Here is a 16,489-nt window from a genome sequence, read left to right on the forward strand (position 1 = left end):
CACCCGGCCGGGCCCCGCTCCGCGCCGGCCGGCCCGCCCCGAGCGAGCACCGCCCGCTGCCCGCGGGCCCTGGACAAGTTCTCTGGGCGCGGGCCCCGCAGCGTGTCAAGTTGAGGCGGCGGCGGCTCGCCGGAGACTCCCGAAGAGGCCATTGTTGGACTCGGTTCTCCGGGAAACAAGTTCTGTGGGTTTCTGCTCCCTCGCCGCAGAGTCAGCGGGATACGCCGGCGCCCGGCTCGGAGTGTTTAAAACCTCCTTCCGAGTGATTTTTGTTTTAAACTCCAGGGTTGCGACTCCAGCTCAGACCTGGTCGCGAAAGCCTCCCTGGCGAATATGCGCTAGGGTGGGGGGGTGGTCCTCTCGGCCGCAAGTACCTCCCTCTTAAAGAAACCCTCTCGCAGCTCCCTTGGAGGGGTTTCCTGCGGTCCGGCTTTCTCTGACCACAACTTGGACTCTTGGTTGGAGGTGAACGGCACGAGTCCTTGGATGCACCTGTGTGTCTTGGCGTCTCACCCTCCGAGCTCCGTGTAATCTCTCTACTTAACCCATTTTCTCTGTGGGTCGCATCGAGCTTTTCTGTTTTGCTTTTCTGGGAGCGGCGCTTGGGAGTTGTTTCCTTTTTTCGTCACAGCACTTGTGAATGTGGCTGTTTTGTTAACGTGGAGTTGACTGCGATTTTGTCCTCAAGGTCACGTTGTAGGTAGGCAGCAAGTGGGAAAGAGGCTCCAGATTTCCAGCCGCTGGAAAATCCACTTAACGGATGGTGTTGGAGCTTCCTTTGCTGTCGAGTTAGACGGCAGGGTTTCCAGATCTTGGCTTCACCACTTTCTGGCGCTGTGACCTTGGGCAAGTCCCTCAACCTCTCTGCTTTTTCTGTAATACGGGAATAACAGCAGTGGCTGCCTCAGAAGTCTGTCGGGAGGAAATGAGTTAATATGTGTAAAGCAGCTAGAAACGGTACATGGCGTGAGGAATCCGCTTAGTAATTAGTGGCTATTATTAATTTGGATTTGATTTTTAAATGTTTAGATAGTATTGGGAAGTCCTGGTTTTTCGTGACTGTCTTTAGAAAGCTCTGTGTTTTTAAGAGTCTGTCCGGCTGAGAACCACCCAGGAGAGGGTGGCTGAGGATTGATTACGTTTACAGACGTTTTCTGGAGTCATTAATGGTGATGCCTCAGACTGGCTTGTTGAAGAGATGGTTAAATAAAAGCCCACCAGGAGCTCACGTCAGATTCTGTTCCTCCTGTACTTTTGAATACCGCTTATTGCGTGTGATTGGCCCCCAAATCAGTAGTAACTGGAGAGTTTCTTAGTGTACTCTTGGGTTCTTACTGAGGTTTGAAAGGTTTCTGTGTATTGAGATATTCTTCAGTGAAGGTACTTCGGGAAATAACTGTTGTCCTGGGTGGATGCTTTCGAACTTGTTTTGCATTTCAGCTAAGTTTGATCAGAGAGTCTAGAATATCTAACAGAATGCCATCCACTCATGCATCTACTCAGAGTCTATTGATTCCTGCCCTGTGGTCTTCTCCCTGCTGCTTGAAACCAGGCTTGTCCTTCCCCTGGAATTACCTGCTTGGGACCTGGGTTGCTTTGTTGCCCTGGGAAATGTTATTTTGATAGATTCCGTCTTAAGTAGAGATGAACATCTTGCTGGTGTAACTTACTGAAGAACAGGAAGAAGATTGTTTTAGATTAGAAAACTAGCTTTTGTGTAAAGTATAGCAGAACAAAACTTGCTGGTTTCAATTAACTGCCTGGCGATTTGAGAATCAGACCATAACTGGACAGAAAATGAATAGTGATGAAGTTAAGGCCTGACAGGGTGAGGCTTGCTTAGTCTCTTTGAAATAAATTTTGGTGCTGATGTGGTACAGAGATAATGTGCTTATTACAGACAAGACATCTTCCTTAAAACAGTATTTGTCAGGATTGGTGTTTAGTTTGCTTCTTTGATAAACTTGAATCTTGTGGTTTTATATATTGGATGTTTGAGAGGCAGCCTGAGTATATATTTGTCTAAAATTTTACAATGCTTTCTTACTGATATAGAATGGTTAAGAATGGTAGTGACAGTGAAGTTCTTGTAACCATCTGCTCAATTAAAACTCAGTTTATTTACGTACAAAGCACAAGAGGTTGTGGTTGGTTCTCATAAGTCAAGATCCGAGCCCTGGTGTGGCCAAGTGGAGTTGACTGGTTTTTCTTAGGTGAACTGGATGGAAAGAATAGACCTGATCTCTTGGCTTTTGGAAGTTTTCTTATTTTTTTCCCTTCTTAAAGGAGCCTCAGATGACTGTTTTTTAATTTACTCAAGAGCAGTAGTTCTCAACTTTGGGGGCGAATTTTGCCCCCAAGAATCATCTGGTGATGTCTGGAGAAGTAAATTTTGCTTGTCACAGCTGTTGGGTTGGGCAGTGGCTTCTCGAAGGTAGAGACCAGGGATGCAGCTGAACACCCTGTGATGCACAAGATGGCGACCTCACCCCTCAGCAGGACGTTAGCCCCCCCAGAGGTCAGTGGTGCTGAGGTCGAGAAACCCTGCTCCAGACAGATGCTGAGCTGACCTGCTTTGGGATCATTGGGAATACTTTTCAAGACTGTTCTGTAAATGTGTGATGAGAGGGAGAACGTTTCTAAAAGTTCCCAAGTAATACTGATGTGCAGCTAGGTTCTGGAACCACTAGACCACAGATTTCAGGAGCTGCGTGTGGGTCGGGATCCTGTCACCTGTGAGCTTGTCTATACCTCGACCCTCCTGGGACATGACTTAGTAATGGGGAAGGATGGTATACAGAAGTTTCAGGTGCCTGAAGACTGAGCTTTGAAAAACGTTTTCTAAAGTGAAGATTTTATAAAGTAATTGAGAAACTTTGTTTTTCTCTTGCTTCATGAGAATCCATCAACATATTGTGCTGAACCTCTCAGGTGTTCAGGGCTCTTACTGGCTATGCTAAATAACCTTATCCTGCTGTGATTTTTGAGTTTTGTCATTTTTGCCCTCATCCTGTCAGTCAGCTGTCAATCATGTTTTTAGATGCCAGCTTCATTATTATTATTATTTTAATGAAGGCCTTAGCCCTGGATTGGTTTGCCACATCTGCCCTTCACAAGGCAGGAGAGAGGCAGATTGAATGCTTATCTTTTAAGACGGTGACCCTTGCTTGCTACCACAGGGGGCTTGCCTGAACCCTGGACTCTGACCGGAGTGGGCAAATGTTTTTCCCTCTGGGGAGATGAAGTGCAGTGAAAGAGAACTCCTTTTCTCTCACATCCTTAGAATACGGATGATCCTAGTGTATTGAGTGGGATGAATGTTACTATAAAACTACAGATTTTTGCCAACTGAATGTTAAAAGTCTGGACGTATAAAAGGGAGATCCGGGAGATCTACTCCTTCGTCCTGAAATTTGCCCTATTGCTACGTGTCCGTGGGTTCTCAGAGAGTTGGACTTTCACTGAGAGACTTTCACTGAGATGCTGAGAATGACAGGTGACCACTCCAGCGTCTGTTTCTTCTGTGTGAGTAGGTGCTAAGTCACGTCTGACTCTGAGACCCCATGGACTGTAGCCTGCCAGGCTTCCCTGTCCATGGGATTCTCCAGGCCAGAATACTGGAGTGAGTTGCCATTTCCTTCTCCAGGGGATCGTCCTGACCCAGGATGGAACCCAGATCTCCTGCGTTGGCAGGCAGGTTCTTTATCCGTGAGCCCCCAGGGGAGCCTCTAAACCCGAGTTTGTTTCTGTTTTGCATGTATATTCATTTGAATTGTCTTCAAATTGCACGTAAGAGATATCATATAGTATCACCCAAGTCTCCTCCACTCTTGGCTGCCCTAAACCCAGTGCAGTGCTGTGGCATGGAGGTGCTGGGAAGAGAGCATTACCAGGTAGATTAATGGGATCATTCACGGGAAAGCCAGGAATGCTGCTATCTAGTCTTCATTTATTTGATCAGCAAATATATTGAATTCTTACTCTGTCAAGAACACTATTAGGGATTCACTCATCAACAGGCACTTAAGGACTTTCAGTCTTTGGGGGGAGGCAGCAATGACAAGGGACGTCCTTTGCGCTGAGGCCAGATAACTCAGCTTGTGAACTGAGTAATGTGGTGTAAATAAGTAAGCAGACTTTTAGTGAGAGGCCCTAGAGGCTTCAGAGCAAAGAGCTTGTAATTGTTGGTTGGGTGGTTTGAGATTGCCAGAAGTCTGTTGTCAAAGAACGAAGTAGTTACACCTTTGTTTCTCATAGGTATTAAATAGTTAATTTCCACTTCCCTCTTTGGTTTGGTTTGTCTTAAAAAGCAATGCCATTATTCTTCCTGTGTTCTTGCTGGAGAATCCTAGGGACGGCGGAGCCTGGTGGGCTGCCATCTCCGGGGTCGTGCAGAGTCGGACACGACTGGAGTGACTGAGCGGCAGCGGCAGCACTGGTGAAGCTGCTCGGTAATGACAAGTAGGAGTGGCCTGTGTTGTCTTTTGCTCCGTAGATGTTGGCTGTCACTTGATCAAACTGGAGAAGCTCACTTTCCCTACTGATCAGAGGTTTGGTGTAGATTCGTGCTAAACGTCTTGAGTGTGCTTGAAATCCACGGTGCTTCCAGTGGGAATGGGTTTTTTTTCCTGCTGCAGTCTGAATTGAGGTGACTGGAGATTTGTTTTTGTGGCCTTTTGACTTTGGCTTAGATTTAGTTGCCATGGAAACCCCCTTTCTTCCTCCCTCCCCCTTTATTTTTCTTTACTGGGAGGAGAAAGAGTTACTAGTCGGATCAATGCCCAGTTTGTTTCACAGTTTGGATGTTTATGAGCTGACATCTGGATATCAGGTAGATTGGCTAGATGGTAAAGAAGCAAGTGAAAGGGAACCTTGGCGGTACTTGAAAGGCCTCCTACCTTAACTGGGACATTTTTGTGTCGCAGACTCACAAAGATCTGAGTAGAGGCGGTTTACTACTTCTCACTTCTGCTGGCTAGTGTTGGCCTGTTTTATTATTAAGTATTAGTGAAGACTCCACAGTTGACTGATTTTATATAAATAAATTTGAATAGATTATGAACATCTTTCCTGATACAAAGAGACTCTGATTTTATACTTCTTGGCAACTCTGGAGAAAGGGTATTATTAGTTCCAGAATTTCTTACAGAGGGAGTGTGTATTGATTTGGAATGGTTTGTGTGCCCCAGAGGGTGACTGCCAGGAAATCTGGGGGCCCAAAGGAAAGATGAATGAGATTGTTTTTTTTTTTGGAAACAGTAGAAAGCAGCACTAAAAAGGTTGCAGAAAAGTAAGAAGACTGCAGAAATAGAAGTATGACTGAATGCTGAGTCAGACTTGGAGAGAGCTATGTGGGTCGCTAGTGAGAGCCTAGAGTTCCCTGTACTTGTATGTAAATCTAAACAGTGATGCTGGTGTGAGAATAATGCAGTGCGCCAGAGACACTGATGAGAAGGGGAGCTCACCTGAAGATGCATGGCCCCTGAGACCCTAAGCGGGGCAAGCGAGGCAGCAGCTGTACTGGCCACTCAGCCACATTCCGGGCTGGCTTGCACTGTCCAGTGAGGCTTGGTCAGGAGACACTGGCTGGATCTTGGTGAAGCCTGGGCTTTCACTCTCCAGACGAGGCAGTGGTGGGAGGAACATTGACAAGTATTGACTCTGTTGGCGCTTCCTTTCATGAGAAGCACGGTTTTGGAGGTCATTGATATTAGAGAAAAATTTAGGTCATGCGTGAGAAAGGGCCTGTAGGCAGCAGAGAAACCTCAGTTCCTGGGTGAGGCCTTAGGGTTTTGGTGGCCCCACTAGACCATAATTTTAAGTGTCAGTTGTTTCAGCAATAACATAGCTGGAACTCACTGAGAGTTAAGAATAAATACAACATTGTAATCAATCAGCTATACTCCAATAAAAATTAAAGAATAAATGTTTAACTTCTGAACTGGTGTTTTGTCTGTTTTTGTTGTCGTAGGTGAGGGGTAGTGCCTCCTGGTTCCCTTTTGTCGACAGAGATACACAGGGTTTCTGTTGCCTCTGGGCGGTGGCCAGTTCACACCTGCCTCAGCTGCCTTCCAGGAGACCCAGGCCCTCTGTCCGTGGTTTATTATTACACTCATAGATGGCACAGCGGCTGTGCATTTGGCGCCTATCATAGGCATAGTGTATTGAACTGAGGGAGTTTTCGCAGATTAATACCTGTTCTCTGTTCTCAGGTCAGAGTATCTTGTGGAGGGCAAGAGTGCAAAGGATCTAAAATAGCTGACTTTGAGTTCTGGCTCCCAGTCTTCGAGCTGTGTAATCATAATATTAGATGACATCTCTGTTCCTTAGTTTCCTTATCTGTGAAATGAATATGAAATGTAAACTTATTAGTGCAGTGCCTAGTACACAGTAATATTTGTTTGGGTGTTATTACTGTTATCAGTCTTCTTGCTAGTAACAGTGAAATAAGGTCAGAAATGACTAATAGAAGTTGCAGGGAAACGCCCTGAAGAAATGGAGTGGAGTGTTATGGTAGAAGGCCTGGAGGTCTGACTAGCTGCTCTGAGGAAGCATGGGGGGGCGGTGAAGTGGGTCAGGGCAGGGCACAGAGTTAGGTAGGGGTGTCCCCCACCCCCCAAATTTGGATTATTTTATATAGATTTTACTTACTAAAATGTGACTTTTTTTTTTTTTTTTACTGTGGTGAGAGTAGAGATCATAAATTTGAGGTTTTGCTGAGTCGGACACAGCTGAGCACGCAAGCACGTTCTGAAATATTCATCTTTAAAATCTCTCTTGCTGGTGCCTGAGGACAGTATAAAAACTTTGCTTTGGAGTCCCTCATGTTGTGTAGAGCCATATTTTTTCAATGTTCTGTGCTGTGAGATAATCACACATGTCTTGAAGGATCACTTTTTTTTTTTCCTTTTGTTTTTTGAACTTTTATTTATTTATGTACTCAGCTGTGGGGCATGTGGGATCCTAGTTTCGCGGCCAGGGATCAAACCCGAGCCTCTTGCAGTGGAACTATGGAGTCTTAATCACTGGACTGCCAGGGACGTCCTTGAGGATTGATGATTGGCTCTTTTAAATGTTGCTCTTAATTTGTTAACAAATTTCGCACGATAACCAGACAGCTGTGTTCTGTAAAGGGCCAGGTAATGAATACATCAGGCTCTGTGGGCTCTGTAACCACTCAGTTCTGCTGCTGTGCTGTGAAAGCATGAACAAATGAAGCTTCTAATAGAACTTTATCTACAAAAAGAGGCGGTGGGCTGGGTGTGACCTGTCTTGTTCTAACCTATTTTTTTTATTTTAATTTTTAACGGGATCATACATTCCAAGAGTCTGTATTGGCGTGTGTACAGATGTTAAACGTTAAGACCACCAGTTTAAGTGACAGAATGTTGCGCCACCTTTGGCTTCCTGTATGGCCGCCCCCCTCCCATTCCTCCCTCTTCTCACCTCCCTTAAGCAGGGCTGCCCTGCGACTGTCATTTTGTTGATTAACTTTATGGTGTTAGCACCTGAGAATGTATCCTTTTACCCTTACATAATGTAATTTAGTTTTTGCATGTCTTCGTATAAATTGAATCATTTTGTTGTGTAACTCTCCCTCTTCTCTTGCTGCTTTTTGAGATTCATTTGTATGTTTGAGTACTTACGTCTTAGGCACTAAGACATATGTTGTGATGCTGACTATATTAGTAGTGAGCCAGAAAGACATTGTCATTGTCCCTGTCCTCTGGAAGTTACATTTTAGTGGAGAAAGACGGTTAACAGGTGAGTCAGAGATGGCAGCTGTCATGGGTGGTACAGCTGGGAGCAGAGTCAGCTGGGAGTGGCTGGGTGGGGGCTGTTTGCAGATTGGATAAGGTGGTCAGGATGGGCCTTCCTGAGACTTCTGAACATCAGCAGGTGAGAGAGGGAGCCATGTGGCTGCAAGTGGGGGTGAGGTAGGGGGAGTCTTTAGGCAGAATCCAGTATGCGTGCGGTGCTAAGAAGGGTTGTAGCTGATGTGTTGGGGAGACAGAGGCCAGCCTGGCGGGGTGGAGGATGGCAGGGGGGGAGGTCAGAGGGGGTGGGGTGGGAGCCATTCATGCAGGCCAGGGTTAGGATTTTGCCTTTTTCTGTGAATGAGATGGGAAGTCGTGGAAGTGTTTTGGGTAGTGGTGTGACATGAGATCTGATATATGTTTTTAAAAGGTTCCCTGAAACTGTGTTAAGAATAGTTGTCCCTCTGGTGCCGAGGACCCCCCAGAACAGCAACAGCAGCTTGGACTGAAGGGGGGCAGGGGTGGCAGGGAGAGGGTGTGGATGCTGGATGCCTGTGGACAGTAGAGCCGCCAGGATTTGCTGGCAGATTGAACGTGGCTGAGAGAGAGGGTGAAGGTGCTCCCTACCGACCAGAGGTTTCTGCTTGTGGTCGAGATTGTGGGCGGCACCAGTTGTTGAAGTAAGGTTGGGGTCTGGACCGCTGCTCTTGTGAAACTCCAGAGAGCTGCCTGGAGCCACGTGGGATGAAGGTATTCGGAGTGGAGGGGAGAGGTCTGGCTGAAGACAGACGTGAGAGCGTTCAGTGTTCTCTGACACTTAGAAGTCCTTGATGCTGAGTGAGTGCAGGATGAGGGCCGAGGCAGCGAGCAAAAGGGGGCCGGGCAGTTTCCGAGGTGGAGGAGGAGCAGGGGGGCCTTGAATCTCTGAAGTCAGGGAAGGGGTCTTCAAGGGGGAGGGAGGCAGAGCCCCTGTCCAGGGGCCTGAGGGCCCGGGCTTGTCCTGCGGCTTCGGTGGCACAGGAGTCATCGATGGTCTTGATGGGAGCAGTCCGCACCGGGTGGTGTGGGGAGGGCCTGGGAGGGAGGCTTCCTGAGGGCTTGAGAGCAGAGGGCGCAGAGGAAAGCCCTTTGGCTAGAGGGAGAGTTGGGACCGTGAGAAGGCTTTGTTGAGATGGCGAAGTTACAGTGTTTTTGTACTGTTGGTGGGAAACGATATCTGTACAGAACGCACACCTGATGACATGCATTTCTGGGAAGGAGACAGAGAATGGACCCACGCACGGGGAGCATCCACCGGCTCTTGCTTGGTGAGAGGACGGGGAGCAGACTTGGGTGCTCGCATGGTGGGAGCAGGACTTTTTTTTTTTTTTTTTTAATTCATTTTATTTGTTTTGGCCGTTCGGGGTCTTTATTGCTGCTCGGGCTTTTCTCTAGTTGGGGCGAGGGGGGTCTACTCTGTATACACGGGCTTCTCGTGGCAGAGCCCAGGCTCTCGGGCTCAGTGGTTGGGGCGCACAGGCCGAGTTGATCTTCCTCGACCAGGGAGCGAGCCTGTGTCTCCTGCGTTGGCACGTAGGTCCTTTACTGCTGAGCCTCCAGGGAAGCCCAGGACGGTTTCCTGCTCAGTGAAACAGGAAGGAGTTATCAGTCAGTGAGAATGAGGGTGAGTAGGGCCTGGAGAATTCCACGGACTGTATAGTCCATGGGGTCGCAAAGAGTCGGACATGACTGAGTGACTTTCAGGGCAAGTGGTCTGTGAGGAGAAAGTGTGGATATTCTATGGAAAGAAAGAATGTGAGTGGATCTGCAGTGTGGAAGGGGCTCCTCAGGGGAGCCATCCTAGTTTGAAGTGGAAAAAAGCAGTTGTGTTCTTCTTCCTGGGGCTAGAGTAGGCCGTGTTGTGGCTGTGGTTTCTGCACGCAAGAGTGACAGGGCAAGGGAAGGCCACTGCTGTGTGTACAGTAGGTAGCTAGTGGGAGCCTGCGGTGTGGTCCGCGGGCGCAGCTCGGTGCTGTGGTAGTCTGGACAAGTGGGATCCTGGGTGGGCGAGGGGGAGGGAGGTCCAAGAGGCAGGGGCTGCACGTGTGCGTGTAGCTGCGTCACCTTGTACAGCAAGCAGAAGGCAGCACAGCGCTGTAAAGCGTCTATACTCCAGTTTAAAAAAGAGAGAAGGCAGAGGGGCGTTTATAATGGGGAGGCCTGGACTTGGAGCTGGGAAGGGAGGGAAGTGAGGCCCTGCAGATAATGAGTTTTGGCTACAGTGATGTGTTTAGTTGCTAAGTTGTATCAGACTCTTCTGCGACCCCATGGGGGACTGTAGTTTTCCGGCTGTGCTGTCCATGGGATTGCCCAGGCGAGAGTACTGGAGTAGGGTGCCTTTTCCTTCTCCGGGGACCTTTCTGACAGGGATCAAACCTACGTCTCCCGCATTGGCAGGCAGATTCTGTAGCGCTGAGCCACCTGGGAAACCCACGTTGATGTGTGTAATTGTAGTTTATTCCTTTTCCCTTCTGTGTTCTTTTTCAGACTGAATATATTTCATTTTATTCTTTGTCCTGTCCTTATGGGATAGGATTGTTTCCAGTAAAGAACAGTGAGGCTTTGGACAAGTGCAAAAAACATTTCTGCAAGGTATAAAGCCTGGAGAGACTTAGAATTGCAGGATAGTGGGACCTGTACAGTTTTAACTTCAGTTAAAAGTAATTGAACTCTAGTTAGAAGTACCCTCCTGCCAGCACTGTTGTTCTACATCTTTGCCAGCTCTTGGTATTGTCAGACTTTTTTATATTTGTCAAATTGGTGGTTATGACCTTACATCTCATCAGTTACTAGTTTTATTGCGATGTAGTTACATGTTACAGTTTACCCATTTAAAGGGTACAGTCTAATAGGTTTTAGTATGTTCAGAGAATTGTGTTATGATCACCACAATCTTATGTTTAGAACATTTCATCATCCTGAAAAGAACCCTTGTACTTGTTAGCAGTGATTCGATTTCCACCTAACCCCTGGGGCAGCCATGGACTTTCCGGTTCTGGACGTTTCATGTAAATGGAACCGTACAGTATGTGGTCTTTGATGACTTGCTGCTTTTGCTCAGCATGTAGCATATTTCAGTATTAGTGCCTTGTTGCATTGGAGTGCATGGACATACCGTTATTTATCCATTCATAAGTTGGTGGACGTTTGGCTTAATTCCACTTTTTGACTGTTCCCAACCATACTGCTGTGAGTGTTTGCCTATGAGTCTTTGGAGGGACGTAGGTATTTATTTCTCTTGGTGTGTACTTAGAAGTGGAATTGTTGGGTAATGTTCCTGTGTTTTAAAATTTTGAAGAACTACCAAACTGTTTTCCAAAGTGACTGTACCATATTACATCTTACCAACACCATACCAGGGTTCTAATTTCTCCATGTCCTCACTAATATATATTCTTTGCCTTTTAAAAACAAATTATAGCCATGTTAGTGAGTGTGAAGTGCGGTGTATCATTGTGGTTTTCCCTTTCCTGAATGACTAATATTGAGCATCTTGTCATGTATCTATTGGCTGTTTGTGTATCTTTTTTAGAGGAAAGTCTATTCAAGTAGTTCTTTGCCCACTTTTATTTATCACTGCATGGTTTTAATGTTCTTTTTTCAAATTACTAATGAAGTTGAGCATCTTAATACCTGTTTATGTCTCTCTCTCTTTTTTTTTTCCTGTTTATGTCTTATTTTTTCCTCTTGAGCTTGATTTTTCTTATTTGTAGGAATTCTTATATATTCTGATTCTTATTATCTTTGTGACAAATATTTTTTTCCCAATTTGTGAATGTTTTACTGTGTTTATGGGGTTTTTAAAAAGGTGTTTATTCATATATATGGAATTTAGGAAGATGGCAATGATGACCCTGTATGCAGGACAGCAAAAGAGACACAGATGTGTATAGCGGACTTTTGGACTCAGAGGGAGAGGGAGAGGGTGTGATGATTTGGGAGAATGGCATTGAAACATGTATAATAACATGTAAGAATCGAAATACCAGTCTATGTCTGATGCAGGATATGACACGCTTGGGGCTGACGCGCGGGGATGACCCAGAGAGATGTTGTGGGGAGGGGGGTGGGAGGGGGGTTCATGTTTGGGAACGCATGTACACCTGTGGTGGATTCATGTCAATCTATGCCAAAACCAATACAGAATTGTAAAGTAAAAATTAAAAATAAATAAATAAATTAAAAAAAAAATAAAAAGGTGTTTATTGAAAGCATGTAATAAAAGGACAAAAATGGATTTTAGTATTTTCCGATCTTTTCTTCTGTCCTTTATACTACCCAGGTAGAAGAGGAAATAAATTTTTTGGTTTATAGGTAATTGTCTTTTTAAAAGTTTTATATTCTTTTTTTCCTACAAATTTTACATATTTTTTGTTAGATTTATTCTTTGGCTACTTTATATTTTTGTTGCTGTTGTAAATTATTTTTTTAAGTTAACAACTTCTGTTTGTTGGCAAATGGAAATGCAGATGACTTTGTATGTGGCTATTATATCTAGTAGCTTCTCTAGCTTAATAATTTGCTTGTGGACTCTTGGGGATTTTATGTAGATAATCATCTCATCTGTGAATAATGACAGTTCATTTCTTTCCAGTCCTTTTATTGTTTAATATATTTTACTCTAGTCTTACTGTGTTGCTCCATGGCAGCCATCACCAGTGGAGAATATAAATGGTAGTGGCGGGCATCCTTATGTCCCAGTTTTAAGGGAAATGCTTTTATCTTTTACCATTGCATGTGTGGATACTTTTTTTTTCTTTTAACAGGTTGAGGAAGATTTCTTCAACCTTAGTTTACGGAGAATTGAAGAAAAACAGCTCACAAGTGGGCACTGAACTTAATTGAATGCATTAAAAGTTTTTCCACTACTCATTACTTCTGGCTGTGGAGGGTCTTGCTTTTCTAGCTGTGGCGAGTGGGGCTGCTCTCTGCTTGTGGTGCGCGGGCTTCTTGTTGCAGAGCAGCAGGCTCTGGGGCGTATGGGGCCTTAGTTCCCTGACCAGGGATCAAAACGTGTCCCCTGCATTGGCAGGCGGGTTCTTAACCACTGGACCACCAGGGCAGTCTTAACTGAATGCATTTTCTACATCTATCGAGATGATGATATGACAGTTTTTCCAACTTGATAATGATGTATTGTTTTAAAAAAAGGTTTTCTTGCTTTGTTTTTGTTACATATGTTTTTGTCTGTTTCACGTTTTTGTTGTTGTTTTTCTGTTTGTTTGGGGCTTTTTTTCTGGCCTTTCCATACTTGTGGAATCTTAGTTCCTCAACCAGGGATTGAACCTGGGCCCCAGCAGTGGAGAGCCCTAACCACTGGACTGCCAGGGAGTTCCTCGAACCCCTTTTGTTTTTAATTTGCTAATATCTCAGGATTATGTATCTATGTTTATTGGTAAGAATGATCTCTAATTTTCCTTTTTTGTTGTATCAGCCTTACGAGTTTTGTTATCAAGAGTATTCTAGTCTCATAAAATAAACTGTGGTGTTTCCTCCTTTTTATTTTCTTAGAGGGTTCCTAAGTAAAATTAGGATTATTTGTTCCTTCAGTGTCTTATAAAACTTGCCTGTAAAACCATAAGGGTGTGGTGTTTTCTGTCTGAGATTTAAAAATTATTGATTTGATTGCTTTAATATTTATAGGATCATTAGAGTCTTTTTTTTTTCTTGAGTCATATTTGGTAATTTATGTTTTTCTAAAACTCATTTTGTCTGAATTTTCAGTTATATTGGAAGAAAATTATAACTTATTTTTGGAATCTGCCTGACTTGTAATTAATTAATATTTAATTTCTTAAACAGGATTCTTAGGTCATTAATTTTTAGCATGCATAATATGTACTTATATATATGTAAATAGAGTAGTAATTACCCTTTAAATAACACTTTTGCTGTGTAGGATTTTTATCTTTCAGTTCTGAATATATTCACAGTTTCAGTTTGACTTCTTTCTGACTTAGAGGTTTAGAAAGTATATTGAAAAATCTTGATGTGTATGTGTATATGTATCTTTTAAGTTTTGTTACTGATTGCTAGCATACGTTGTGCTCATAAGATGTGGTCATGTGATGCTTATTCTTTGAAATTTGTTGAGGCTGTTTTAACTGCGTCTGCTGCTGGTGCTAAGTTGCTTCATTCGTGTCCGACTCTGTGCCACCCCATAGACGGCAGCCCATGAGGCTGCCCCGTCCCCGGGATTCTCCAGGCAAGAACACTGGAGTGGGTTGCCATTGCCTTCCCCAGTGCGTGAAAGCGAAGTCTCGCAGTTGTGTCCGACTCTTAGCAACCCCATGGACTGCAGCCTACCAGGCTCCTCTGTCCATGGGATTTTCCAGGCAAGAGTGCTGGAGTGGGGTGCCTTTGGCCTTCTCCCTTTAATGGCGTCTAGTTAGTAGCAAATTTTTATTCCATGTGTGTTTAAAAAGAATGTGTTTCTAATTTTAAGGTCAGGTTTTCCCATGTCTGTTAGATGAAGCACATTAATGGAAGTCACATTCAAACTAGTGTCCTTAACTAATATTGTCTGCTTGTTCCCTTAGTTACAGAGAGGGGTATTGTTAAAATTTCATTATGATGGAAGATTTGCTGAATTCTTGTAATTCTCAATTTTTGCTTTATAAGTTTAGAATTGTTTCTAGTGACTTGCACAGTTTGTCATTCTGTAGTGAATCTTTGATTCTAGGAACGTTTTTTCCACTAAACTACAATTTTGTTGGATATTGGCATAGCTGTACCAAGTGACTTTTAATTAATGTTTGCCTGATAAGAATTTTTTTGCTTCTTAAGTGTCGTCTTTGGTGTGCCTTTTGAAAGCAGCACACAGCTGGATTGCATTTTCATTATTCGACTTTTCATATTTCAACTAATTTACATTAATTGTGATTGAAATATTTGGTTTATTTCTACTATGGTATTTTTGCTTTCTAACTGGGGTTTTTTCAACCTTTTCTTTTTCTTTTCTTGCCTATGTATTGTGGGATTTTTTTCCCCCTTAATTCCGGTCTACTCTTTTTGCCTGTGCTCAGTAAGAGATGAGACACTTCTGGTGATCTTAGACATTTCATGTTTAACCTAAGGCCTAAAGTTAATTGGTATCTTTATTCTTTTTTTTTTTTTTTTGGTATCTTTATTCTTATAAAAAACTTTTGAATGCTTTCAGTCTCGTGTCCTTCCCGATTTATGTGCATCTGCCCAATTTTCATTTTGCTGCTCTTAAAACCCTACAAATGGGGCATTACCAAAAAATACTGTCATTCTCAAAAGGTATTTTGCCTACTGTCTAGTTCTAGGTTGATGATTGTTTTCATTGTCTTCCCTGAGCACTTCGACAGTATTTCCTATCTTTTTCCACTTGCTATTGTGATTAATTAGAAATGACTTGTCAGTTGTTCCTCATCCAGGAGTCTGAGGTATTGTGTACCTAAAGTGCTCTTCATGTTGACCAGTCCAGCGGGTACGTTGAGTCTTTTTTTATTTTTAGGTTGCTGGTGTTGGTTTGCTCATTTGGTTTCTTGCTGCTTTTGAATAATCAAGTACCAGATACTGTTTTGGATATGTCTCAACCAGTATTCAAAAAACTTAAAAAATTACAAGTAAAAGAGGATATTCATTTTACTGAGAGCTGGCAGATGTGATTTTTTTCTCCGTCCTTTAAATGGAGTGTCAGTAACGAATTTCTTAAAGATTTTCTGCTCTTTCATTTGGTTGGCTCATTTTGGGGCTTCCCAGGTGGCAATAGCGGTAAAGAATCCGCCTCCCAAAGCAGGTAGATGTAAGAGACAAGGGTTCAGTCCCCGGGTGGGGAAGACTCCCTAGAGGAGGAAATGGCAACCCATTCTAGTATTCTTGCCTGGAGAATCCCACGGACAGAGGAATCTGGCAGGCTACAGCCCATGAGGTCGCAGAGAGTCAGGCATGATTCATTTTTATTTTTATATCCAGAAATGGAAAAGATTTCCAGAATAAGTTACCTTTTTGAAACAAGATCATTTTGATCGCTAGAAAACGTTTATGTGAACCTTAAATGCGACTCTAGCCAAGTATAGAACACCAAAAACAATCTGGAAAAGGGATGTGGACCAAAATAGATTACCAATCTGTCTTTGGGAAATGAAAAGAGTAGAGTTCAGCATTTAGAGTGGAGAAGGCAATGGCACCCCATTCCAGTACTCTTGCGTGGAAAATCCCATGGACGGAGGAGCCTGGTAGGCTGCAGTCCATGGGGTCTCTGAGGGTCAGACACGACTGAGCGACTTCACTTTCACTTTTCACTTTCACGAATTGGAGAAGGAAATGGCAACCCACTCCAGTGTTCTTGCCTGGAGAATCCCAGGGACGAGGGAGCCTGGTGGGCTGCTTGTCTATGCGGTCGCACAGAGTCGGACACGACTGAAGTGACTTAGCAGCAGCAGCAGACGCATTTAGAGTACTTGGCCTCTCCTGGGGGAGAGGAGGGATGGTTTCATACTTGTTGGTATTTCTTTATACAAAGTCTTTTTTTTATTCCAGCTAATCAATGAAAAGAGAAATAGAGGGACATACTAGTGTAGGCTGTGTGAGGTTGGAACTCCTTTTGTGAGGCTGGTTGGCAAGCCTTGTAAACTGAGGAAGGATTAAGGGGCTTGATGTCAGCACTGCTGATCCCAGGAGTAAGGAGATAATTGCTACTTTTAGTCCTTTCCTAGTAATTTTCA

General features: G+C 44.1%; 1 protein-coding gene across 16 annotated transcripts in view; it reads left to right on the forward strand.

The window, feature by feature from the left end:
* PPP6R3 (protein phosphatase 6 regulatory subunit 3) overlaps positions 1-16,489 on the forward strand; it is a 123,408-nt gene that overhangs the window by 532 nt on the left and 106,387 nt on the right. The gene's annotated exons all lie outside the window — the stretch shown is intronic.

The sequence above is a fragment of the Oryx dammah genome, unplaced genomic scaffold (assembly GCF_014754425.2).
Source record: "Oryx dammah isolate SB20612 unplaced genomic scaffold, SCBI_Odam_1.1 HiC_scaffold_15, whole genome shotgun sequence".
Taxonomy (NCBI): Eukaryota; Metazoa; Chordata; class Mammalia; order Artiodactyla; family Bovidae; genus Oryx; species Oryx dammah.